Raw genomic sequence first — 26,172 nt, forward strand, 5'->3', positions numbered from 1 at the left:
TCATTACATAATCAATCTTTGTGTACAAATATGGCACGTTCGTCGGTGGGTGCAATTATTATCCACCCGCTAAGCTGAGGTTGGGGGGGGGGGGGCACAAATGGAAAAGATCCAAAAATATATGAAACCCATTTAGAGTTTGTCTCACCTGGTACTAGGATATACATCATTGTTTGCAAAAATAAGCTTTGATTCTTTGATACAAACTTGTGAAAAGGGAAGTTTTGTTCTTGCGGAAAGAGAACCTCCATAACAATATTGGTGATTATACATTTTTAATTATAAAATTGCTTTCAATGCGTAGCACAAATTAGCAAAACTATTGATTACAAACAAAGAATCTATTCTGTTTCGCCCCCCCCCCACCCTGTTTTTTATGACCAACAATTACTAATTAAATGTTATATAACACGTTACTATGTAAGCACGTGTGGCTGGGGGTCAAAAAATTTATGCTCTTTAAGCTTGGGGGGGGGGGGACAGAATAGAGCCCAAATAAACACAATTAATATATTTTCTTAGAGTGCTTCGATTTCTTCATTTGTCAATGCCTCCTCTCTTTGATGTAGTTATATTTATTCGCCTTTGGATACTGTTGATTACTCTAAAAATGAAAATTAGTGTTTCTTCTCTGTAGTTATACATTGCTATTCATAGATATTACGCAATTACAGCTTGTGCCGTATCTCAAATTTAGAGTATAGCCGTTGCCTTTGATTCAAAATTTATTTTCGTATCGTTACTGTAAAATTGTGCGACTATTTGCCCCCTGCTGTTCAAACTTCTGTCAAATCAGACTGAGTTCGGATCCGCCCACACTCCTTTGACCACAATATCTTTACCTCGGTGGAATAGTTCAGTGTTTGGATCTTTTCCGTTTGTACCCCCCCCCCCCCGCTTAGTGGATGCATATTATTTGCAACCCCCAGACGCACGTGCCATATTTTACATAAGTAATTACTATGACACCTCCTCTCAACTTGGCCGTGCATAACGTACTTTGGGCACAAACGGAAAAGATCCCAGTTTTTAATTTGAAAAATTAGAAAATTAAATTGAATCATAGTGATAAGGTTAGCTCCACAAGGAATTGGTTTTTTTCAAGTGCAGCATAAGAACGCCTCATAAAAAGCGCTAGTGTTATGGTAGAGGCAATTTTGGTTTCTTATTAGCTCTCAGATTAAATAAATTGCTTTTTTTATGCACTTTTAAGCTTCTTTTCTTTACTTTTATGCCTGGCTGGTCGACATATTTGACTTTTTTGAACTTGACTTCTTCGCGTGATAAAGCTCCCATTCATAATTGTTACCTGCTGATCTCAATTGGCGGCAGTTTAATCTTGAAAAAAGAAACCAATATTTTTGTTAGATTTCTGCTCATCGTGAAGCTATTCTGTTGACTATTATATCATCTGTGATGCCATACTGACGCTATTATTGATCTCTTATAGTTTTCTTAAACGGTGAGTCAGGTTGGTCATCTAATTTCTAGTCTTGGCTTTGGGTTTTCAACTCAAATAGAATATATTGAAGGATTTTTTTGCTATCAGTTTTTATGAACTATTCATTTTCTAAGTCCTGATTTGGGGTGCTGATTTTCATCGCGCAGCAGGAGAAACTTAACTTAATTGGTAAAGCGTGTTGTTCTTCTCTGTTAAATTTCCTGGCACCTTTTGAAAAGTAGAATAAGAGGACTACTTTATAGTGTATCACACCCTTGGAAAAGGCAGGGATGAATACCCACCAGCAATTATCATAAAGTTTATCTACTATCAGGACAAAAGAACATCTAAATGGACAAACGATGATGTCTAGTATCACAAACCGTGAGAATGGGAAGGTAATATACTGGCTGACAGAAAAATCAAGGAAAGGGCGCATTCCTACAATATGGTATCTACAACGAGGAACTCCCAGTAAAGAGTTTTTACTAAAGATGGGGGCGGAGGATTTATGAGCGTTCCCGTCGATGATATTGAAACTCTCGGCGATCTTGAAGGAAAAGCGGAAAAGTTTGAGCATAAACAACTGGCAGGATTTAATGTTCTGATCAGTATGGGAGGAACAATGTGTTGAATAAAATGACTGCTATGCCACAAAAAAGTGGGCCATAAGAACGACTGCAACAAATTTCGACAGTTACAGAGGAATGAAGACAATGACTTTGGTAAAGCTCAGCGTCATACTGATTTCAAAATGTGCCAACTCGTGGAAAACTTAATGAAAAATTTGGAAAAAGGGATCTGGAGCCAACCACATAAAATGAGGAATGAAAGTGTTACGGAACCGCAATCAGAAATTACAAAAAAAACAATTAATTGCTGTACTGTCTGTTTGAATATGCATTCTCTATCCAAAAACCCTGAGAACTATAACTACTTCGTTATAGCCTGGATTCACTTCTGGATATGCTCTGCTTAATTGAAACATGACTTCACATGGAAATTGAGAAAACGATATCGATAAATAGTAAAAAGTTTGTAGCCGCCAAATGTTACTATTGGTATTGGTTGTGGAGTTGCAAGTTTTGCTAAAATAGCCACTGAAATAGGTAATGTCTTGTACGTTAAAGGTTAGGAGGTACTAGAAATTGATGTAAAAGTAAAGTAGAAATTATTTGCTTCTACATATCTAAAATTTTATAACATCTTTCATTGAATGTTTTGATTGTTTCGATGTATTTTTTTCGAGAGTTCAATATGGATACTTCAACTTCCAACCCAGTTATCCGAATGTAATTTCAAGGGGATTTCAAAACCGGAATTGGGCGTCAAATTGTATCAAAAAACCTTATCAGTGAAAGAAATGCAGATAGCTTATAATGGGCAAAAACGGGAAGCAGCATAAATTTCATGAGAGTCAGAAGCAAAGTAATCAGCAAAACAAGGCGTAGTAAAAAATTCTAATTGCTTGTTTCACTCAATAATGCGTGACTCCAAGGCCCTATCGTCTAGAGTCTTCATAATTCTGATGTGATTTTGGTTTGCACTGAACAAAGGCTTGAAATTTTCCTTTGGTGGTATTTTGGTCCTGCGAGGTTAAAGTTATGCCGCTTTTCTTACGATCCATTACAACTGAAGACAAACAACAATTTGAACGTGAAAAATTGAAAAAAAAACATTTCGTGATACTGTACAAAGAAACTTTTTAGCGCAAAATTTACGAGTTGTTTGTAGAACTGCCAGATCAGAAAATTGTTCTTTTTGAGAACCTCTTAGGTGGGATGAACTCCTATGCTTGCCTTCATATGGTTTGAAAAATTACCTTGCTTGCTGTCGTCTGTTCTTTTCGTGTTGAATAGCCACCAAATTGTTGAGTAATCAAAAATTTCTGAAAGGAGTGAAAAAGATTTGTATGATTGGTAATTATTAGTAAAAAATTTAGGCATAAAGTGTTAAACTTTTGCGCGGAGTGATTCATGTGTTACACTGATTATCGTTGAGAATGAATCTATTCGAGTTTTCCTATTTTTTTTCTTTTTTTCGATTCTCATACAGTTCAGAAGAAACTAACGTTTGAAGTTCTGTCCGTAGTGCCTTTTGCTTTGTTTTTCTGTAAAGGTTGTTACAAAAGTAAGAACCGTTCAAAAAAATTTGATTTTGTCGGAATCCTAATAAATTTTGGCGTTCCGCGGGAGAAGAACTTTGAAAAGAATCAATAGTAGTTGCAAACTGTTACACCAATAAACGATGTCTTTGCCTTCCAGCAACTGGAAACCGCCCCTGAATTTTACAACATGAATATGTTTAATTCCATCTTGGTGTGATGCCCAGACCTAATTAAGTTAAGAACTTTGAAAAGAATCAATAGTAGTTGCAAACTGTTACACCAATAAACGATGTCTTTGCCTTCCAGCAACTGAAAACCGCCCCTGAATTTTACAACATGAATATGTTTAATTCCATCTTGGTGTGATGCCCAGACCTAATTAAGTTAAGTTGTTTCAATTAGCTGCGGTTTTGAGCTGTTGAGAAACAAAAAGAAACAGTTCACATTGATTTCTAATTAAATTCCCGCAAACAAACAAAAGTGTTTGCGCTTATAGCAGATGGGCTATTTTGTTGTTTATTTGAACAAAATGGACAGAACACGATTGGGAAGTACTGAAGGAAATACAGTTGCGAGTAGAAACGAACAAAATCAATGCAAAACCAAATAAAATGAAATGACCTTATTGAAAGACAAAGTGCTTGGAGTATTTAATGGGAAAACCAGGCCGCATTCTACCCGTGTTATTAGCATGAAATACTTGATTACAATTTCTGCAGTAATATACAGTTTTCATTTTTTCCGGAAAATTATAAAAATCCCTTGTTACTTGAAACTTGATACGCAATGGGGGGACGTTTGGGTCTTAGTGGGTTTGCAAAGGGGGCTGATCTTTCCATTCGATACGCAAGGCAGGCGTAAAAATTGCTAAGAAATGAACATTGGAATTTCAGAAGACGATTAATTTTTGTGAGACAGCAAGACAACCACAGGTTCAAGAAACTAAACTTCGTTTCGGGAATATAAATGCACAAGTAGTAATATAGTGAGCTACACTCCCCGGGGGGGGGGGTGAGGTCCCCCATGTATTAAGATAGGGTATAGCGTATTTTTCGGGATTTGGGTCCTCCCTAACGTATTAAGATAGGGAATGAATTAGCATGTATTAAGATTAGGTATAGCGGTCTTAATGTATTAAGATTAGGTATAGGTTGCATGTATTAAGATTAGGGTCCATGTATTAGGATTGGGTATAGCCGCCATGTATTAAGATTAGTAATAGCCGCCGACATGTATTGAGATTAGTTATAGCCGCGGACATGTATTGATTAGGTGCCGCCATGTATTAAGATAGGGTATAGGTTTTGTGTATGTATTTGTGCATGTACATTTTCTAGTAGTATAGTCGGTGCAAATGTGGGGGGTAGGTTCGGAGACGCTCCTGATTGGCTGAAATTCAGCCAATCAGGTTCGGAGACGCTCCTGATAGGCTGAAATTTTGAGGGGAAAATATCAATGTTTGTGTAGTTATTAAGTGTTTACTTGAGAACAATAGAATTGGCGTGGGTAATTAATTGCTGTAATTATGTGAGGGGTAATTATGTGACAGGTTGAATTTTGTTTACAAATTTTATGTTATTAAATTGTGAAATTAATTGGTGGGGGTTTTCAATTACCCTAGTTATCTGAGGGGTAATTATGTGACATGTTGAATTTTTGTTTACAAATTTTAGGTCAATTGCAAAGATTGTTCCCCTAATTGTTTGAATCAATTGTGTAACAAATGTCTTTTGCGCGCGCATTAATTGGAAAAAATTCAATGATAGAAAAAAAATGAATTAAAATTGTATAAAATTACAGACACAGTAAAAATGTAATAGAGAATACTAAAGAATTGTGCTATAGTAAAAGCATTTAAGTTATATGTTGAGTGGTGCTGTATGAATACCGTCAGACTGAACAATGCGCTTAGGGTAGAAATAGGACAGTCCCTTCTTTGTGTGCTCATACGTAGCAACACAATGGTTTATTGTTCTGAACCCTCTATTTGTTGAAGTAAGATTGATAATTTCATCCATCACACGTCGATATTTCTCCATCGGTCCATCTCCGTTCTCTTCTAGTGTTCTTTTATTGAGACCTTTACTGCTGAACTTGTATTTGTCAGACTGTGCATCGTAGCAACAATAAGTTTTGCTACAAAGACAAATCATTTCCGTACATCTGAATTCTTCCTTGAAAAGTCCTGGTTCCCGTTTATCATGCTTCTTATGCTTAGAACAACATGTTCTAGGGAAGAAATTTTGAATAGCATCTGCTTGGAAAGAGTCGTCACAGTCCTGCTTTCTCAATGCTTCCCATTCTTGTTTTTTAGCAGGTCGAATACAATCATACAAATTCTCATGCGCTAAGGTTAAATAGAGGGAATCTGTATCCATCTCTAACTCCTCGAATTTATCCACGTCGCAAAATCTGTCAAAGAAGTTATAGTAGAGCTCCAACATACGTAATTTAGCGTACTGAAGTATGAAGAATCCAACTATTATAGGTTCGCGTTGTTCAATTTTTGATTTTGCTAGCTCAACTTCGTAATGCTCTTTTGAGAAATTGTTCAACCGCTTAAACATTTTCCCATTGATTGCTTTGTGCGTCTTCTCATCGTTCAAATATTTGGTTTCTGTATGTTTGCTTCTGTTCATAATCTGATAACCGTAAGAGCTATTACCCAATAATTTCATAGTCTCAGCAACAACGCTGGAATCAGGATTTTCATCTCCAACTCTTCTAGCGTCTACCACTGACTGTACAAAGGTGTTGAAACATTTGCGCGGCGTGTACTGTACAAATCTATAAATTCTTGTACATTTCAGACCGAGGCTGATGTAGAAATTTAGTAGGGGAGTAATAATTGTTCCATTTTCCAGATTGAAACTTGAAATTAGCATTCGCTGAGGTTGCTTCAGTAAGTTGTTTTCGACAGCGTAATCTCTCATATAATCCCCAATATCAGCTCGATTAACGTTGAAATTTTTAAAAATAGGCGGGAAATTCGAAAACTTGTACTTCAAACCTGTGGGAACTTCCAAATCACATTGTACGTATCCAAACATCTCCTCATCTCTTATTTTAGCTAGTAAAGACTCTTGCTTCAAAGGTAATTTGAAAGGAAAGTTCTTTCTCACGTGATTTCTGACATTTTCTTCTTTAACACTTTCCCACCATTTTCACTCCCAGATTTCAACAATCTTATATTCTTTACTTTTTAAGTAATCTCTTCTCAATTCATCATGTTCTCTTTTTCTAATCCCTCTCTGTGTTTCCTCTTCCGAGAGACTTGCTTTAGCTTCCTGACAAGGACAGAAATGAAAGTAACAACCCATGGCTTCAAACACCGTATTACAATGTGTGCAAAATCCGTCTACGCTAAAACAATCAATCTTCTTTCGTTTTCCGGTTGTGTAGTAGCTCTCAATTTTACATTCGGAACGTTGTGATTGAAGATATGACATAACCATGTTCTCAAATGTTCGAGATCTGTTTGTTCGAGCCCTGAATTTTTGAGAATCTGTATCAAATTCCCATCGAGTGTAAAGTCCAGTGGGCATTTCTTGACACATTGAAAAGGGATAGAGTTGGCTAGCGTCAATACCTACGATAGACTTGCAAAGGTTTTCAGAGTTTCGTATGAAGGTCTGATCAACTACTGCTTTTCTAGTAAAAACAATAGATGGACCACCAGTCATATCCTCACGTATTTTGTCATGTAAATCTTTGTCAGCTTCAACAAATGGAAAAAACTTGTTGTTTGTTGACTTGTGAAGACAGATATTAGCCAAGTTCGGAAGTGTACATCCGAGTTTTAACATATCGATACTCTTGTTGTGATAAAACTCCATCATTTTTTGCATTGCCTCCAGTGTTGGAACAACATCCTTGTTGTTGTACCACTTGACAAAATCTCTGAATGTAGCCATTTTTTCTTGCTCCCAGACCACTTTCAGGTAATTGTAATTGTCAATTCCAGATGGAGGAACATTTTTCAACCTCAACTTTTTTAATGACTCTTGTTGAGAAAATCCACTGTTAAGCAATTTAGTGAAATCAGTAAATTCCTTCTCCAGTGGATTATAGTTTCTCAGTTTGCTAAAGAAACGGTCGTAAGGAGGGAGAAAAGTTGCATCGAGCTTTTCGGGAGAGTCAAACCACTCATAGGGGAAGAATCCTTTGGTCTCATTTGTCTTGTATGCTTTAAGGAAAGAATCAAGTGATGTAGCTCCACCGAGAAAGTTGAGGATATCGAGAAATTGTACATCACCAAACTTAAGAGAAACAAAGTGATTTGCTTTTTTAATAACAGTAGGTTGAATGTCGCGCTCATGAATAAGATAGGGTAGGAGATAGGACTTAATGAGATTTAAATCATATTTTCCACTATTGAATCCGAACACAGGTAAAGTGTTCACATAACGCTCAAAGTGCTGCTGTAAGTCCAAAAGCTGGTTTTTCTGCATTTGGAGAAATTGCGTAGACATATCAGCTTCATCATATTCTTCGGTACGTTCATCTTCACACTCAAATGTTGAAGCGTTTTGATCCTTTCTTTTAATTAAATTTTCGCCAATTGCGTTAACTCGTGCTCTGATTACTGCTTCAATAGAGGAAAACTTTGTCCACATTTCAGTTTTACTTTTGTTTGCTAAGTCTTCAATAGCTTCAACAAAAGATATAATGAGAGCATTCGGATCTTTATCGCATAGGAAGACAGGTTCATCAATTAAATTGGAGGAAATAGAGACAGAGATTGGTTCATGCTTTCCAATGCAAGTGGTTGTTTGTATCTTTTAATTGGTCGGAGGGAACACATATCGATTCAAAGTCAAAAATAGCCAAGTTCTTGAACAATTTTTGATCTTCGTTGTAGGAAATTCCAAATCCGTCAAGCTTATCAAATAAGGTCTCGCGCAATGTATACACACTCTTTGGGTAAATATGCTGTACTCTATCTTTACACGTTTTAACATGGCGGTTGAAATTTGCCGCTTTCTGAATGAACGTATCGCAACTGGGACAACGGAATCGTTTAAAGAATGTGTTGATATCATCTACATAGCATATGTGGTTGTTGTAACGTAATAAATTAATATTTTTTTCATACATTTCAATACTTCTCCTCGCAAGTTCACCAACAAAATCTCCATCTACAATGTCAATATCGTAAATAAATATGTTGTGCTTTATCGCATTTTCAACAAATACAAGATGATCGATCGATACCCCTCTGAAATTGATTGTGTCTTGTCCAGATTCGTGGAGGAATGCACTAAACAAATTTTTTGCATTGATCTCAAGCTCCGATGATCCATATAAGTGAACAGCTATAGCTCGGAATAAGCAAAGATAATCTTTGTAAGTCTCACCATAGCCATTCGATACGAGACAATTCACATCTGGTCGTCTGAGTAACTGTTCAGGAAGAACAGCATCGATACATCCCATTGGAATGGATTTTAGGAGAGCGCAAAATATTGTTACATTTGTAGTCAGAGCAAATCGCCATTTTGTATTCTCCCGCTCCTGAGCACACGTCTCCACTAAATCCATCTTTTCAATCCTGTCCTGAAGAGAGACTAAGTCTCCTTTGGAACAGAGTAGATGAGATTTCTCGAAGAAAGTGTTGTTCTCGTGAGCGTAGAAGTATCGATACTCGTCCGTATCCACATTTCTTAATATAAATCCTAGAGCTAAGTTGACTTTGGCTGCACAGTTGAGTTTTTCGAATACTTCTTTCAACTTTTTATTAATTTCATGAGGATCGAGCTTGGACAGCTTGAAGTTGAACACTTGATGTCTTCCATTTTCCATCTCAGTATCGTCAAAAAAGTGCTGGCAAGCACTAAGTTCTTGTTGTAGCTGCTCGTTGTCCTTTTCCAGCTCCTCTGATTCTAGAACTTCTTTAAGCTTTTCACTCGATTTTATTCCAACTTTTGTTGAAGTTCCATGCTTTCTCCTCTTGTGTTGTTGAAGAGAATAGAAACTCGGAAACTCCTCCAAGCATACAGTACACATAGTGCTTAGCTTTGTATCCTTAGGAGCGTGATGCTTAGCAATGTGGTAATTCATGTCTTCTTTCTTCTTTGTACTGAAATGTGGACATTTGGGACAAAATAGAGTCCCACTATCACAAGACTGCTTGTGTCTTGCCATATTCTTCTTCACCACCATTTTGTTGCACTTTGTGCATTTCACTGGGTGATTTCTATCGAGAGAAGACATTGTTTTGGTACAAGATGAAACAAATTCGGGTATTGTGACGAGCAACTAATTGTGACAATAACAAAGTGAGAATAAAAGAAATTATTTTTGTACATTTAGGGAACGCAGCTATGACGCATCACTCCATATATGGAAATTTATCATTTTCATTTTAAGAAGCTTGTTGTCATAACCGAACATTCTAGAACATAATGAATAAACCAATCAGATTCTTCCATTTACAAATACCTTTAATAATTAAGAACATTCTTTTTAAATGTGTGAATTCATTCCTTGGAGTAAACTCAAAAATAGCAAATCATTCTTATATATCTTCTTAATCATTTCTTTTACATTTTATATAAGTTTTCATATTTCATCCAGCCATAATCCAAAAACAGACTCACAACAAATTCAAACAAATTGTTCCAATCTTAACAAACTCTGTGATTCAAATTTGTGTCTATCCGCAATTGACAGAATTCGGTGCTTGCAAACAAATCTAGTCCTATTGAAAATTGAAATTAGCACATGAATGTGCTTTTACAACAATGTTAAAGATGTCGAAAACAAATATTCATCCATACTTCACGAACAAATATTTACTTTACAACTTAACGTTATTGTCTTGGAACCTCTCAACCAATCAAAATCCCGTGTTAAAGAAATTATTCTGAAGATTAACGATTTTATTTTGTGTAATTGTTTCTTAATTTTAATTTTCTTTTACATAAACAAAGTATTGCGTGAAATTTTGCTCATTTGCGAAAAATGTTAATCAAAAATCATTTACAGATGTTGGAAAAAATATATAAGAGGAAAGAAGGAATTGCCGATGCTTACAAAGTTGACGAGATTGATGTTGATTCCTATTTTTTCTACATTTTCTTGGACATTTGCGTTCAGAATGACAGAATAATCCGATTTAGTAAAGGATTCGAATATGCAACATTTTCCATTAAAAAATTCAAATATGATGATTATATAACGAAACAATCATTTGATTTATCGTCAGAGCTACACATTAACAAGTACGAAATTTTATTTATTTTGAATTCTGTTCCCGAAATTTTAGAACAGTACAGAAATCTAGCACAAGCGAACTGTATTCCAATTCCTGACCCCATAGCAATCACTTCATCTGTACAAAGCGCGTTGTTTTTTCATTATTATACAGATTACAATTCTGAAGGAGTAAAAATTCGATTTGGAATTCGGCTCCCAAATATATATATACAAAAGTTCTGTTCCAAAAATGGAATACTTTCCGAGATTGATTTAAAATTTAACGAAGTTGAACAAATTTATCAGAGCTTAACATTTTTGGTAAATTATGTCACTTCGTTCCCAATGAGCTATCCTTATTTAGTAAACAAGTAGTCGTATCATGTGATACATGTATTATTCAAAAACCATATTTGGTTTCTATTCACGCAACAACCAAGGGAGCAAACAACCAATGCATATCAAAATCACAAACTTAAATGGCTGAGAAGAGAATCAAAACCTGAGAAATTTATATATTAGTATACACATTATTTATACTTGAGTTAGATGTTCCTGCTTCGTATACGAGCATCATTTTATAACAAATTCTTCCATATTTGGATACTTTAAATGATTTCCATTTCCTGTTTCGGTTACTAACGTCAGTTTTTCTACAAAATATTTCCTTCTTTGGTTACTTTGTTCTTATTGGACGGAATTCACTATAAATAGGAGCGACAAAGTTAGACTTCATCATTCTCTTTCATTTCCTCAAAATTAATTTCACCTCTGTTCCTCATCGTCCTGCTAACTATTCTTCAAAACTTTATACAATTGAGTTCCTACATTCACATTCTTCTTATCTACAGATCTTACTTCAGTTGTAACGTTTATCTGTTTCTAACTTAGATATTCTTTTTGTCCTACTATAAAGTGAAATTTGTTGTTTTCTAACTTACTCTCTACTTGACAGTTTTCAATACGTTCATTTACAAACTGCTTTTGTTTCTAAAAAATCCACTTCTATCAACTCATCTGAACAAAATGGAGTTTACTGTGCAAAACAACAGTCTTCTGTACTCATTTTCCTTCACTGAGGAGACTGCTCGGATAAGTATTAAAGACTTATCAAACGGATTATATGAGTCTGTAATGACTTTACCCATCACTGTGTGGCATATTATTGAACACCAGCGACAACAGTTCGACACCTATCATCAGGGTCAGGTTCCAATTACGGAGAATCAGCTTGGAACTCAAGCGATGGGACACGAGGTTGCTGTTATTAGTGGGCACCACTATCCCCACGTTGCTGGGACAGAATTTCCACCTACCTACGTCGCTGGCAACATTCAATATACTTTCCCTTGGGAAGAAGGGCAAATTCCCAACTCTTGGTTCTCTAGCCCGGATGTAAATCAAGTTTTGAGTTCAGTGGAGGAGTCAGGGAATTTGCTTCAAACTGTGTCAAGCTTTGATGGGAGCGAGCTAAGTGTTGATACTAGCACTTGGACAGCAAATGAACAGCAGAACTTTGATCCGGCACAGTACTATGGTTCTACTGATATGTCGACTACTCCATCAATGACAACACCTTCCATAGAGGATGGAACGGCGCACAATCCAATTTTGCTGACTGATGAAAATTCAACAACTTCAATCAGCGTTCAACCAACTGATCCTCCAGTAATATTTGAACGTTCTAGACCTTTTGGGAATGAGATTCAAAACTTACCAGAGTATGTTGTGAGAACTCTGTTTGAATAGATTCGAGTTGGTACAATTTTGCAGCTTCATTTGTAATCGTTCTTAACGGAAAAGTTGTATGTTGATTTATACATTTTCCTGGTGATGTATTTAAACATTCTTTATAATATAATTTTTCTCATGTGAGCTTTCTTTTCTAAACCCGTTCACAAGGATATAATCAAACAAAATTTTGAATTTTGAAACTTCGTTACAAAACTTGATATTTAACGGAAATAGCATTATCAAAACTCGACATTTAACAAAAGTTTTTGATCAAAAATTTGATATTTAAGAAAAAAAAACTGAGCAGAAATTTGATTTCTAAGAAAAAAACCTGTATGAAAACTCGATTTTTAAGTTGTTATAGAAAAAGAAAACTTGTCATTTTACAAATTAAAAATCTCTTCCTTTTTTGCGTTAAATTATACCGTAAACTGGTGAAAATAAGGAAAAAATTTGCGCTTTATTGTATCCAATTGGAAATTGTTTTTTGATATTTAAACAAAAAGATTGAATGAAAACTCGACATTTAACAAAAATTTCGTTGAGAAAACTCGACTTTTATCAAAATAAATTGTTCCAAAACCCAACAGTTAACAAAAATTTTTGTGAGAAAACTCGACTTTTAAAAGAATAATTTGTTACAAAACTTGACATTTAACAGATTAGAGGTATCAATTTAAACATTTAAGAAAAAGATTGTATAAAATGAGAAATTGAATTTTCTTGATTTTTAAACCAAATATAAAACTGATACTATGTAAATAATTGTGATGCAATTACAAATTTATTACTTTCTAATTTCAAGATATAACAGAGAATTATCAATTAAGCCATGGCCGTCTAACAAACAGTCAACAATTTTTATCAATTCACCCTCATATTTTGAGTTTTTAAGAGATTGAATTCTGTCCAGAAAAGAAGATCCCATTGTTTGTGTGCTTACATTCCTTTGTTCAGCGCGCAGTAGATGTCTCTTGAACTTCTTTCTACTCAATCTTTTTTTAGACACACTAGGTAACTTCTCATTATATTTGTTCTCATAATTGTGTTGTACTGCTCTGTCTAACTGAGTAAAGACAAGTCCCGATTCTTCCAAAATATTGCCAAAAAATTGATGTTTATACAATGTATATAAACAATCAACTGTCTGATATAAATAGGAGAGATCTTCCAGTTTTTGAAGCAAGTCTCCGATGGAGAAAGAAATGAGAACAATGTGAAATCGACAGGTTTTCAGGGGACAGAAACTGTTGTGTGAAGCAACAACATATTCACTTGTAAGAATATATGGTCTATAATCTTTGACAGATACAGATATAAACAACGCCTTTTCACAGAATTTTTTGTAAAAGTGTGGTAAAACCTGACACATAACTGCTGCCATTCTGTAATATTATTTAGTTCTAAAGAAATTGATTTCCTTATTTGAACTTAAATTCCAAATAAGGAAACTAATTTATTTATTATAAATAAAACCAAATTCCAAATAAGGAAATCAACTTATAAATTATAAAGGAATTCAAATTCCAAATAAGGAAACCAATGAAATTGTTATGTGCAATTTAAAATCTCATTTGAAATATGAATCAATTCAAGAAACAGCGGATTAAGAAATTTTGATGTTTTACTTGTTCAAAGTATTTTCGTCACTACTTCTCTCTAATGCAACACAGACGTGCTAAACACAAAGACTCTTTTTCTATAATGATTCAAAAGTTTTCTTTATTGAAAATTTCTGATTAGAAATCCTTTTAAGGAAGAATTCTAAATAGACACATTTTTCTCTTCCTTTTTAGGAAATTGTGCGAAAACAATGATGTCATTAGCATAAAAGGAAATTCTGCGTTGTAGAGGCCCTTAATTTTTTAAGCAAATCATTTAATCAACTTCTCGCAGCTTACTCAAGTTACGTAAATGTCTCTCTCCAAAGTATCTCCTTGTTACTCGAGCGCTCCATCAATGTTTACAGATTCACAACCTAAATTGGGTACTGATTCCGTCCCATTTTATATTGACTTTGGTTCTCATCCAAACAGATTTGGGAGATTTACTGTGTCCCAAATATTTAGAAATGGACAAAATTACTCGGAACCAACTTTTCAAGTCTTTAAAAAAGATAAATGTGGAACATTTGAAAAGTACCAACAACTGAGAATTGGAGATTACGAATTCAAGAAATTTTGTCTTCTGAAGAACGATCTGCTGAATGGAGACTGGGAAATTCGAGAAAATCCAGCTCAATTTGAGAAGAACCCAAAAATGGAAGACGTGCTGCAACAATGTCACAAAGCAAGAGAGATCAGCATTGGAAAAAATCGAAGACTCTACGTTACCTTTATACAGTACGTTCAGGACAATCCAGCTTCAGTTTATGTCCAGATCCGACTATTTTGTCGCAAAGAGAGCAATGAGTTCAAGCAAGTGACTTACGTCAGCTATAAAATGGAAGAATTCAAGGAACTCATTGAAAATCTTAAAGACTTCTCTAATATTGAACAATGTACACTTCAATAACTACTGCTGCGCAATATTATGATGTTTTTTATATTGAATGAATATTTGGTGATTATATGTATTTGATTTTCAGTAAACATTTTTTCATTTGAAACTTTTTTCTTCTTAGAATGAGTTGGGATATTGGATGCTCTAGAAACATTTTCTGAAGTCTCAGAGATAAATCAAAAGTTTTTCACGTCAGGTTACATCACGAGCTTAAAAGGTATTCATATACAGTTCTTGAAGCGCAAAATTTTCCCAATTTGGATAATTTAGACGTAGTCCCAAATTTCTGAATTCAAGTGGGTTATTCATAATGGGCTGCGCAGAACAACTCTAACATATCGTTCTGACAAACAAGAAATTTCCATTTCTCAACATCGCTGGAAAGGATATCAGTGGAGTTTTCTTACAAAGATTGATTTGAAAAAAGAGGAGTATAAAAATCTAGTAGATCATCTACCAACACTTCTTTCCTATATAGAAAATTACAAAAAGGCTTGCATTATTTTGGACGAAACAACTCAGAGTTAATGAATGTTGTTACTCTGGTAAACATTTTCAGTTGTTACGGAAGCATACTTTCAATGTTGCCTACGAACGATAAACATAAACACTTTTTGCTCGCAGCGTGTAAAATTTGGGACCGAAATGTCGATTTGGACGAAATTGATCAATAGTTTCCTCACGGAGGAAGAATTGGATATGGAAACTCTCTTTTGGACTTTTTCTTAGCTAGATCAAAAATTTTTCGTCTACATGCAATTTTACATGATTCTGCTGGAGCTGTGAAAACAACAACAGACGAAGGACCAGGTTATTGTTACATGCTGCCGCAATTACCCAGCTCCTGTCTTCTAGGTCATATAACTGGATTATTCTTTTGTCTCTACATCAAAGTTTGTCATCCTCATATTTTTAAAATACTAGATTGTTAATCATTTGTCAATTATCTCAGCTAAAAAGAGGATGACTCTCGTTGTGTTTGATATTGAGTGCTTGGAGGGAACAGTTGTCAAGGAGCTGGGAATTTTCAAGGACGGAATTGTGTTAGGATATACATTCCTCCCACCGAATGACTACAAGCCAACATTTCAAGCAAAGTGGAACACAAAGAATTTACATGGAATAAACTGGAATAATGGAAAAGTTGATTACTCAGATCTTCCAACCATAATTCATCAACATTGTTCTCCTACAACCGAATACTTTGCCAAAGGATTGGAGAAATGTAAAATCCTATCCAATTATTTGTGTAAGGATGTGGAAAATTTGGACGATTTTGGATGTCCAAAAGCCTCTAAGGTGATTTCCAACGAAGATACAATCTGGGAATGTAGTAACTACCCCTACCGACACAAGAAAACATTGCACTGTGCAGAGAAGAAAGCTTATGCTTATGGAACTTGGGTTCTTAATTTTTTTGACAAAATTTAATATTTGTAAAAATTTTTATATACTTTGATTGTAATGTATCATATTGTCTTTTAATTAATTTTTAAAATCATTTTTTTCGCCTACAAAACATAGAAAAGTTGCTTCAAAAATGAGAAAGTTGAACAAATTTTGTCCTAGCGTTACACAGTTATTCTTCATTTCAATTCTGTCGTTTTTCTTAATTTTGAATTTATTCTCCTTTTTTATGCTTTCTGTTATTAATTCCTGTGAAGAGACAGTGTTTTGGCTGTCGCTGTTGTTTGTTTCTTTTTTATGTTTAGAAGCTTATCTCATTTTTTTATTTATTTACATCACAATTCAGTTGAAACATTTTCTCTATCGTCTCAATGATTACGTTTAAATGACTGAGCATACAGATAAAGGATTAAATTTGGGTAATTTTGTCTTTGATGATAATAATCAGGAACGACAATCATGGAAATGTTTTGGACAGACTTGTAATAGGTCTCTAGTCGTTTTTCTGTCCCAATTTCGTAATTCTGGTCTGTTGTATAGTACGAATAACATTGGCTACAACGTGTGAAGAAACAACAGTTTGGATTGCAATCCTTTCTAGTACAGTTGGTTATATTTTACCTTCACCTAAATTATGAACAAGATAATTTCCACAAAAGAATGAATTTTTATTTCATTGGTTGGTCCAAGCGGATCTGGGAAATCTCATCTTATACATGAATGGTTAACAGTTGGAACTTTTCAACCAGAGTTCGACAAAATTTACTACTTCTATCAACATTATCAATCTCTTTATGGTTTAATGTCTAAAGGTGTTAAAAATATTGAGTTCATAGAAGGAGTTGACTTTGAGATTATTCAAAACCTCCCAAATAACGGAACAAAGTATCTGTTAATTTTTGACGACTCTTGTGAGGAGATTTCCAGCTCTAAAGATTTCGTTAAAATTGCAACAGCTGGAAGACATAAAGGACTCAGCACAATATACATCAAGCACAATTTATTTCATCAGAGTAGATTAGGAAGAGATATAGAGTTACAAAATACTCATATCGTCTTGTTCAAATCTCCTAGAGATGTACTGCAAATAAACACTCTGAGCCAACAGTTGGGATTAGGTTCACAATTAAAAGATTGGTATACCAAAGCAACTTCTATTCCTTATGGTCATTTACTTATTGATTTAACTCCCAAAACAGTCGACTCTCTTCGATTTTGTACAAATAGTGGATCGATTCCTTCAATTTTTTTCCTTCCACAACATAAACAGCAGACCACATTTTTGAGTGATGAGCACACAACATCTCTCTACTCTGACAACGTTCCAAAGTTATTCCCGGAACTTCAAAAGAACTTACCTAAAAAATTGTCCGAAAGAATTTATTCAGTTCCTAAACGAGTGCATCGTAAACATGCTCAGAGGAGAACTGCAAGATATTCAAAAACGAGACGTAAAAAAGTATCAAGACGAAATTCATCAGCTTATTCTAAAAAGAACTGGAATAAATAAAAGGAGAGCAATTTTAAGTTCAAGGAAAGGAATAGAACTTATATCAATTCTAACTCCGTCTATCATTAACCGTCTTTCTTGAATTGGAACAGTTTGTTTTGATTCCTCAACAGCTTTACGAACGAAAATTCAAATTACATGTGTATAAATTGGACGAGAGTGAGGAAAAAGTTAACTTCGTTCCACAAAATTTAGATTCTCTTCAGAAGGACATCACCACTAACACAAAATCATTCAGAAACGAGTCAGTTGTAGATCAAATACTCAAATGTCCTCGAATCAAGCTGTCCCTCAGTGACTCCATTTTACTGGATGGAAGAGATACAAATGTAGCATTTACCGATTTTATTTACGCATTGAAGAGAAAAAATATTGCATTTCCTGATATATATTACACAATACTTGATGCTACAGGGATAAGTCCGAGCAAAATTGTAAACAAGGATGCCAAAAGCAAAGACAGAGGGAGTTGGATCCCTTTCAAAATCTGAAAAAGCGAAACTTCAACGATTATACAAAGAAGGAAAAGCTGCATTTGGATCGGTTAGAAATCTTCAAAAAGCGAGCGGTTTATCAAGAGGCAAGGTTATTTCCTTTCTCCACACTAAAAATTCCTATACAAAATACGGTCAAGCAAATCGACATTTTAGACGATTACCTGCATTTGCAAAGCGGATAAATGAAATTTGGTGTCTTGATTTAGCTTTTATGGACAAATTGTCAGAGTTTAATAACGGAGTAAAGTATCTATTAATCTGCGTTGATGTATTTTCTCGTTTTGTCCGTGTTCAACCAATGAAATCAAAGTATTCTACAGATGCTGTAGCAGCTTTCAAAAAAATGCTACGAAAAAACAACATCCCACAAAAAGTATGGGTTGATCAAGGAACAGAGTTTGGTGGCGAATTTCGGAAATTTTGTGGAGAAAAGAAAATTAAAATTTTTTCAACGAGAAGTGAAACAAAAGCTGCCGTAGCTGAGAGAGCTATCAGATCTTGGAAAACATTGTTTATCGCTTCATGGAAGAAAACGGGCATAAGTACCTTGTAAAAATGGTATCTTTACTAAATACAATGAATAGTAGAGTAAATAGATCTACAGGTAAAGCTCCAAAGGAGGTAAAAAACAAAGACTTTTTATCAATTTTTTTTTACAAAAATCCGATCAGACTATACAAAAAACCTCGGTTTAAAGTAGGGGATAAAGTACGAATTTCGAAATACGATATTCCTTTTAGAAAAGGATACAAGTCACAGTTCACGAGTGAAATCTTTGAAATTGTTAAGATTGCTACGTACAAACTTCCAACATACAACCTCAAGGGAGAGCAGGGTGATGAAATACTAGGAAAATTTTATGAACAAGAGCTCTCAAAGTGTATCATTTAGTGATGAACTCTTTTACGGTAGAGCTGGTTTCCAACGCATCCTTTGATTGTTATCCAAATAATACATTGAGTTCTTTTACCAATTTCCTTCCCGAACAGATTAACCTTGAAGGAGAATGGGAGGTGGCAATAACCGAACTATCATATCCATCTTTGTACCAGAATATTACAGATGGAAAATTTTTCTATCTAGATGCTGCAACTCCAGATACAAAACCTTCGGATTATTATACAATTGATGCAGGACTATATCCATCAATGTCTGATATTGTGAACGAAATGAACAAACAAATTCAGGAAAGAGAAAAGTATGAGAAAACCCCAATCAAATTAAAAGCCAACAGAATTACACAGAGAATATCCCTAAGCCTTCCTAATGAGAACTCGTTACTAGTTATCTTCAGTACTGATCTCTGTCACGTATTTGGGTGTGAGGAAACTGTTTACGGAATGGGTGTCTTTATGAGTGGTGCTGGACCACATTCTCCTAAATTTCCCTATGATATTGTTCGAATTCATACTCTCATGATATACAGTGATATTGTTGAATACAATATTGTAGGTGATACAAAAGCCGCGCTTTGAGATGTATTCCGTTTATTTCTAAAATTAAGAATGGAGACATAATATCTACTGGACAATATATGAATTATCAAAACTTCCCAAATCTACAATTTAAAAAAATTCTTAAAAATTCTTTCCACAGCATTAAACTTGAGCTCCGCAACTCATACGGTGAAAAAGTTCCCTTCAATTCAGTAGGTGTAACAAGAGCTGTATTGATGTTCAGAAGAGCTTCAGACAATCATTTTTAAAATTAAGTTTACAAAAAATGGTTGCAGACAGTGATTTACCGTATTTTCGTGGTTATTCAAGACAAAGGGGAAGAGGATTTGGAGCTTTAGCACAAACAATTGGGAGAACTGCAATTCCTTTTTTGAGACGATATGTTGTACCAGCAGCTAAAAGAGTTGGTGCTGACTTGATTGAATTAGCTGCGCCAGAAATCGGAAATGTATTAGCTGGAAGGAAAAAGTTCAAATCTGCAGCCACAGATGTTGGAAAGAAAACTTTACGTAAACAACTAGGAGGAGGAAAACCTAGAAAACGACGTATTATTCGAAAACGCTCGCCAAAAATCAGTCGACGTCGTCGAACTAGGAGGGATATTTTTACCAAACTAAAATGAATACCAGATCAACAAATGACAGTAATTTCCGTTATGGACACTTTACAAATTCTTGCTTGGAGATTTTTGACAAAATTCCGGTTTTGGAACCAATTGAATCATCCCATATTCAAGAAGTTTATCCCAGCACTTCATTGGATGAAAGCAGCATTGAATTTGAATTTGAAACAGATAGAAGTATTTATCTCGATATGAGAGATATTCATTTACAAATTAAAGTTGGATTACAAAAGGGAAGATTATTTGACGATTTCATGAAAAAAGAGGAGCATGGAAAACCAGATATGGGTAGGACTTTCACTGATGATGATTTACAATATTTGACTCATGTCAACAACTTGTTACACTCTCTTTTCTCCAACTGCGAAGTGTATTTAAACAATCAACAAGTGTACAACTCTAACGGACTCTATGGCCACAAAGCTCTGATATCCAATGAGTTCAATGCTTCTACAATGAATAATGAAGGAATTTTGGCTTGTCATGGATACGAATTTGAGAAAGATCCTAGTGATTATGAAAAAAGTCCGTTCATAGATAGGGAAGAAGAGCTTTTGTTGAAAGATGGGGTTAACTTATATGGTAAACTTGCAATCGACTTATTTCAATGTGAAAAATTATTACTTCCAAATACAAAAATTAGACTCAAATTGATTTGAGCGAGACCAAATTTTTACATGATTTCCTACAATCCACATGTTTCCCTTAGAGTTCTTGACTGTTCACTTTTTACGAGACGTGTTGTCGTTAATGAGGTCTATCACCAGACGATCAAGTATCAACTAACACATCAACCAGCTTGCTATAATTTTATGGAGACAATTGCGCGAACATTTATTATTCCTTCTGGACAAAATCAATTTATTCAGGAAAATGTTTTCAATAATGCCCCAATCAGACGAATTGCAATAGCAATGAACACTAATTCAGCATTCACCGGAAATTTTCAAGAAAATCCTTTTCATTATCGAAAGTTTGGACTGCGGGAGCTGAGAATTGTTCGAGGGGGGAGAGCTGTTGTCTCAATTGATACAACCAACAATTGTAGCGCTTATGTTACAACAATGAAGGCAATGAACTTCAACGAAGAAATTCCTGCGTTACCGAATGATTTCTTCACAGATCATTATGTGCTTGTATTCGATCTCACATCACTCCAAGATGCTGGTGAAAATGTTCGTTATCCTGAACTCAGTGGGGAAAGTCTTCGTTTAGAAATGTTCTTTGAACGTCCGCTAACAAATGTTACCGAGTTAATTGTTCTCGGAGAACGAATCTCAACAGTTAAAATTGATCAGTTTGGAACAGTTGCTAAGAATGTCTGAAGAACTCTGCATTAATCAAGATTTTTTAATTTTCTCAATTTTTTATGGTTTTTATATTATTGCCTTCTGCGTTGGAACATTTGTTGGATATGTCCTTTCATCGCCCAGTTGCAACCCTTTTCACACTATAATATCAAGATAGGGAATGGATGAAAATTGGGGTAGACCTACTCCAAACTTATATGTATACCTTATTTGTGCAGTATTCCTGGGACTTTTAATCATCATTATTATCTTTCATCCCGATGTCACAGGTAATAGTGAAGACAGAGTAAGTAAATCTACAGGAGATCTGATACGTAAAATTCCCCAATCTAAAGATTGTTGCTTTATTGAAAAGAACGAATCATTTCAACTTGATTGTAATGTGAGAAATCCCTGTTCAAACGGAGCTTGCGAATTGAAACAGAAGATTATTTGTCATGGATAATCAATCTCTTCAACAAATTATTGAACGAATTCCTGAGCTAAAATTCAAATACATTGGATCGTTTCCAGCAGATTTCATTCCAAATTTACCCAAATTCAGCTTTGCAATCATTAACACTGCTTCGAGTAAAGAAGTCGGTGAACATTGGATATTGATTGCTCGACTCAACAGAAGTTACTATTATGCAGATTCTCTGGCTCGATCAGTAATACATTACAAATTTTTAGGTAAAAAGTACCAAAAAATAATACATCGACCACTTCAGAAGATGCAAAATTTGTGTGGATTCTACGCAATTTTTGCAGCATTTCAACTATTTAAGTTTTTCTAAACCAACTTGAACAATATTCATGATGTACACGTGTTAAATTTTATAAGTAACTATATGTAGTAGTGTTCATTTTGGTATTTAGTAAGCTGAAGTTAATAAAGTCGATAGTATATGTTTCTCGTAACTGTTTCTCGTGAGTTTTCTAAACTTTTTTTATCGAACTTTATTAACCACTCGGCTAAGTGTACCTTGATGTTCATTGAAATTTATACAATTTATTGTAAATGATTGAGTAATTTTGTATTTTGATGCTCATAATTTTTACTGTGTCTGTCATTTTATACTATTTTAATTCATTTTTTTCTTTTATTTAACATCTTTTTTCAAATAATGTACAAAAAAATGCATATATGCATGTAATTAGCAAGATGGCGCAGTTGGAGCGCGCTGGGCCCATAACCCAGAGAACGGTAGATCAAAACTACCTCTTGCTATCTTGACTTTTTCCAATTAATGAGCGCGCAAAAGACATTTGTTACACAATTGATTCAAACAATTAGGGGAACAATCTTTGCAATTGACCTAAAATTTGTAAACAAAAATTCAACATGTCACATAATTACCCCTCAGATAACTAGGGTAATTGAAAACCCCCACCAATTAATTTCACAATTTAATAACATAAAATTTGTAAACAAAATTCAACCTGTCACATAATTACCCCTCACATAAATACAGCAATTAATTACCCGCGCCATTTCTATTGTTCTCAAGTAAACACTTAATAACTACACAAACATTGATGTTTTCCCCTCAAAATTGCAGCCTATCAGGAGCGTCTCCGAACCTGATTGGCTGAATTTCAGCCAATCAGGAGCGTCTCCGAACCTACCCCCCACATTTGCACCGACTATACTACTAGAAAATGTACATGCCCAAATACATACACAAAACCTATACCCTATCTTAATACATGGCGGCACCTAATCAATACATGTCCGCGGCTATAACTAATCTCAATACATATCGGCGGCTATTACTAATCTTAATACATGTCGGCGCATAATCTTAATACATGTCGGCGGCTATAACTAATCTTAATACATGGCGGCTATACCCAATCCTAATACATGGACCCTAATCTTAATACATGCAACCTATACCTAATCTTAATACATTAAGACCGCTATACCTAATCTTAATACATGCTAATTCATTCCCTATCTTAAAACGTTAGGGAGGACCCAAATCCCGAAAAATACGCTATACCCTATCTTAATACATGGGGGACCTCACCCCCCCCGGGGAGTGTAGCTCACTATATTACTACTTGCACAAGACATTGAAATACGTAATTGCAGTGTTTCTTGTTTTCAAACTTTGCTCTAAATCAACTTTTTCCACCTCAACAAACTATTGAAGACGAAGTAATTCGTGGTTGGTGAGTCATATTAGAGGACTCCTGACAAAAGACTTGAAGACGGCTAGAAGTTTGCCGCAAGGAACTGCTATGCCAATCCAACATTAAGAGTTCTTGTGTTGCGCAGTTGTGCCTTTTGTCTCAGTTATTCAATAAAAAGCAGCTCGAACTTGCGATTTGTTTCAGTCGTTGCAAGCGCTATTATTGGTTGATATCCTTGACTCTTATATCTCATTAGCAGAGTGATATCCTTGACTCTTATTAATAGCCGCACAGCGATAGCTGAGGCTATTATTGGCCTTCTCTTGGTTTTTTACAATTCAAAGAATTTGAATTGTATTGGGGCGCTGTCTTTTTTTTAAGATCTGTTCACACATTTTCATGATTTCTGAAGTCAAATTGGAGTAGTGATTTTGGTCACGCCGAAACAGGAAATGGAGCGAAAAAGCGAGTGGTTTTGCGGCGTGAAATTTTTTCGCTCTAAAATTAAAGTAGAGTGAGAAAACGGTGTTTGAACAAAAATTCGCTTTCTCGCTAGTGGTTTTTTGTTCACATGCGGCAATTTCACTTTGATTTTTACTCTTTTTTTAAATTTTTTTGGAGCGGATTTTTTTCTAAATGGTTTTCACAATCCATTAATGGTCCGTTCTAGGTCTAGTTTTCTGTTTAGTCAATGAAAATTCTTTGAATTGTACGTCAGGACTTGTCCTGCTATGTTTTTTTTTAAAGATCTGTTCACATTTTCATGATTTTTGAAGTCAAATTGGAGTAGTGATTTTGGTCACGCCGAAACAGGAAGTGGAGCGAAAAAGCGAGTGGTTTTGCGGCGTGACATTTTTTCGCTCTAATTTTAAAGTAGAGTGAGAATACGGTGTTTGAACAAAAATTCGCTTTATCGGTAGTGGTTTTTTGTTCACATGCGGCAATTTCACTTTGATTTTTACTGTTTTTTCGGTTTTTTGGATCGGATTTTTTTCTAAATGGTTTTTCCAATCCATTCATAGTCCGTTCTAGGTCTAGTTTTCTGTTTAGTCAATGAAAATTCTTTGAATTGTACGTCAGGACTTGTCCTGCTATGTTTTTTTATTTCGTCGTCATGATTTTTGTTACGACCATATGACGTCACAGCCATTTTTGTTCATTCGTTCATGCAATTTCAACTGAATTGCATGTGTGACGTCATTTTTCGCTCTTAGTGGAGCGAGTTTTTTTGTTCATGCGCGTGATTAAATTTTTGGTCACACTTGACTTACCTCACTCTCAAAAATGACTTCCTCACTTTGAAATTGACTTTTATTTACTTTAATTCAAAGAGATAAGGTCAAATAGGTGTGTATCACTCTAAATGAAGCTTATTTGAGATCAGCTAATAGAGGCAGCAATAACTTATACAGATTTTTAATCAAAATATAACAGATCAGCCTTCAATGAAAAGACGAATTTTTTTGATCTGTCTTTTTTACTGTTTTTTTTAGACTGCCGATCTACGAATCTATTGCGGCTATTTTCTGGCAATCTGCCAGCTATGTATCTCATTAGCAGAGTGTTGTCCTTGACTCTTATATCTCATTAGCAGAGAAACTTGTTTGTTGCTCATTGTATATAGGAATTCCACTCTACTTCTTTCAATCTCGGACATTTTTATTTTCGTATTCTTTTAAAGTACCTTCGAGTAGAAGCAAATCAAGCTGTTGATTTTCCACCATAAATAGAAAATGATCCAAGCAGAATGTTGCAGAATTTTTTGAAACGAAACCTGCTCAAAATATGGAAGTCACAAGTTATCCCGAAATCCAGTTGTTTCATTTAGAAACAAAAATGCAACTTAATAGCATATTAGACAATGAACTGCCAACAGGAAGAACACAAATGTTTTCTCATCCGTAATACGTAGAAAGAAAAAGAATCAAATGAAAATTGTATTGTGGCGACAACCAATGACCAGAGATGCATTCTTTTGGAGTTGATTAAAGCAAAACTTGCATAATTGATAAAATACAAGAAAGCAACGAACTTGAGCATTTCTTAATCAAAAAAACTCGACAAATCTTAAAGAGGGAATCAGTTGTCACCTAATGGGTTTTCCAACAGACACTAAACGCTTTGCTGCTGTATCAAGCTTGAACACTCACACTAAAACAAAAGAAAAGAAAATATTTCCTATTTATTTATAGGGTGAACTCAATTCTGATTGGACAAAAATTGAAAATAACAAATAAAAAGAAATGCATTGAACGGTTTATTATGCATTG

The 26,172-nt window shown here is 34.9% G+C and overlaps 1 protein-coding gene across 2 annotated transcripts in view; it reads right to left on the bottom strand.

Moving 5' to 3' along the window:
* The window catches only part of LOC142335868 (KICSTOR complex protein ITFG2-like), a 408,175-nt gene that overhangs the window by 320,163 nt on the left and 61,840 nt on the right, over nucleotides 1-26,172 (bottom strand). The gene's annotated exons all lie outside the window — the stretch shown is intronic.

This window comes from Convolutriloba macropyga, chromosome 3, assembly GCF_964194025.1.
Source record: "Convolutriloba macropyga chromosome 3, txConMacr16.3, whole genome shotgun sequence".
In the NCBI taxonomy this organism is placed as follows: Eukaryota; Metazoa; Xenacoelomorpha; order Acoela; family Convolutidae; genus Convolutriloba; species Convolutriloba macropyga.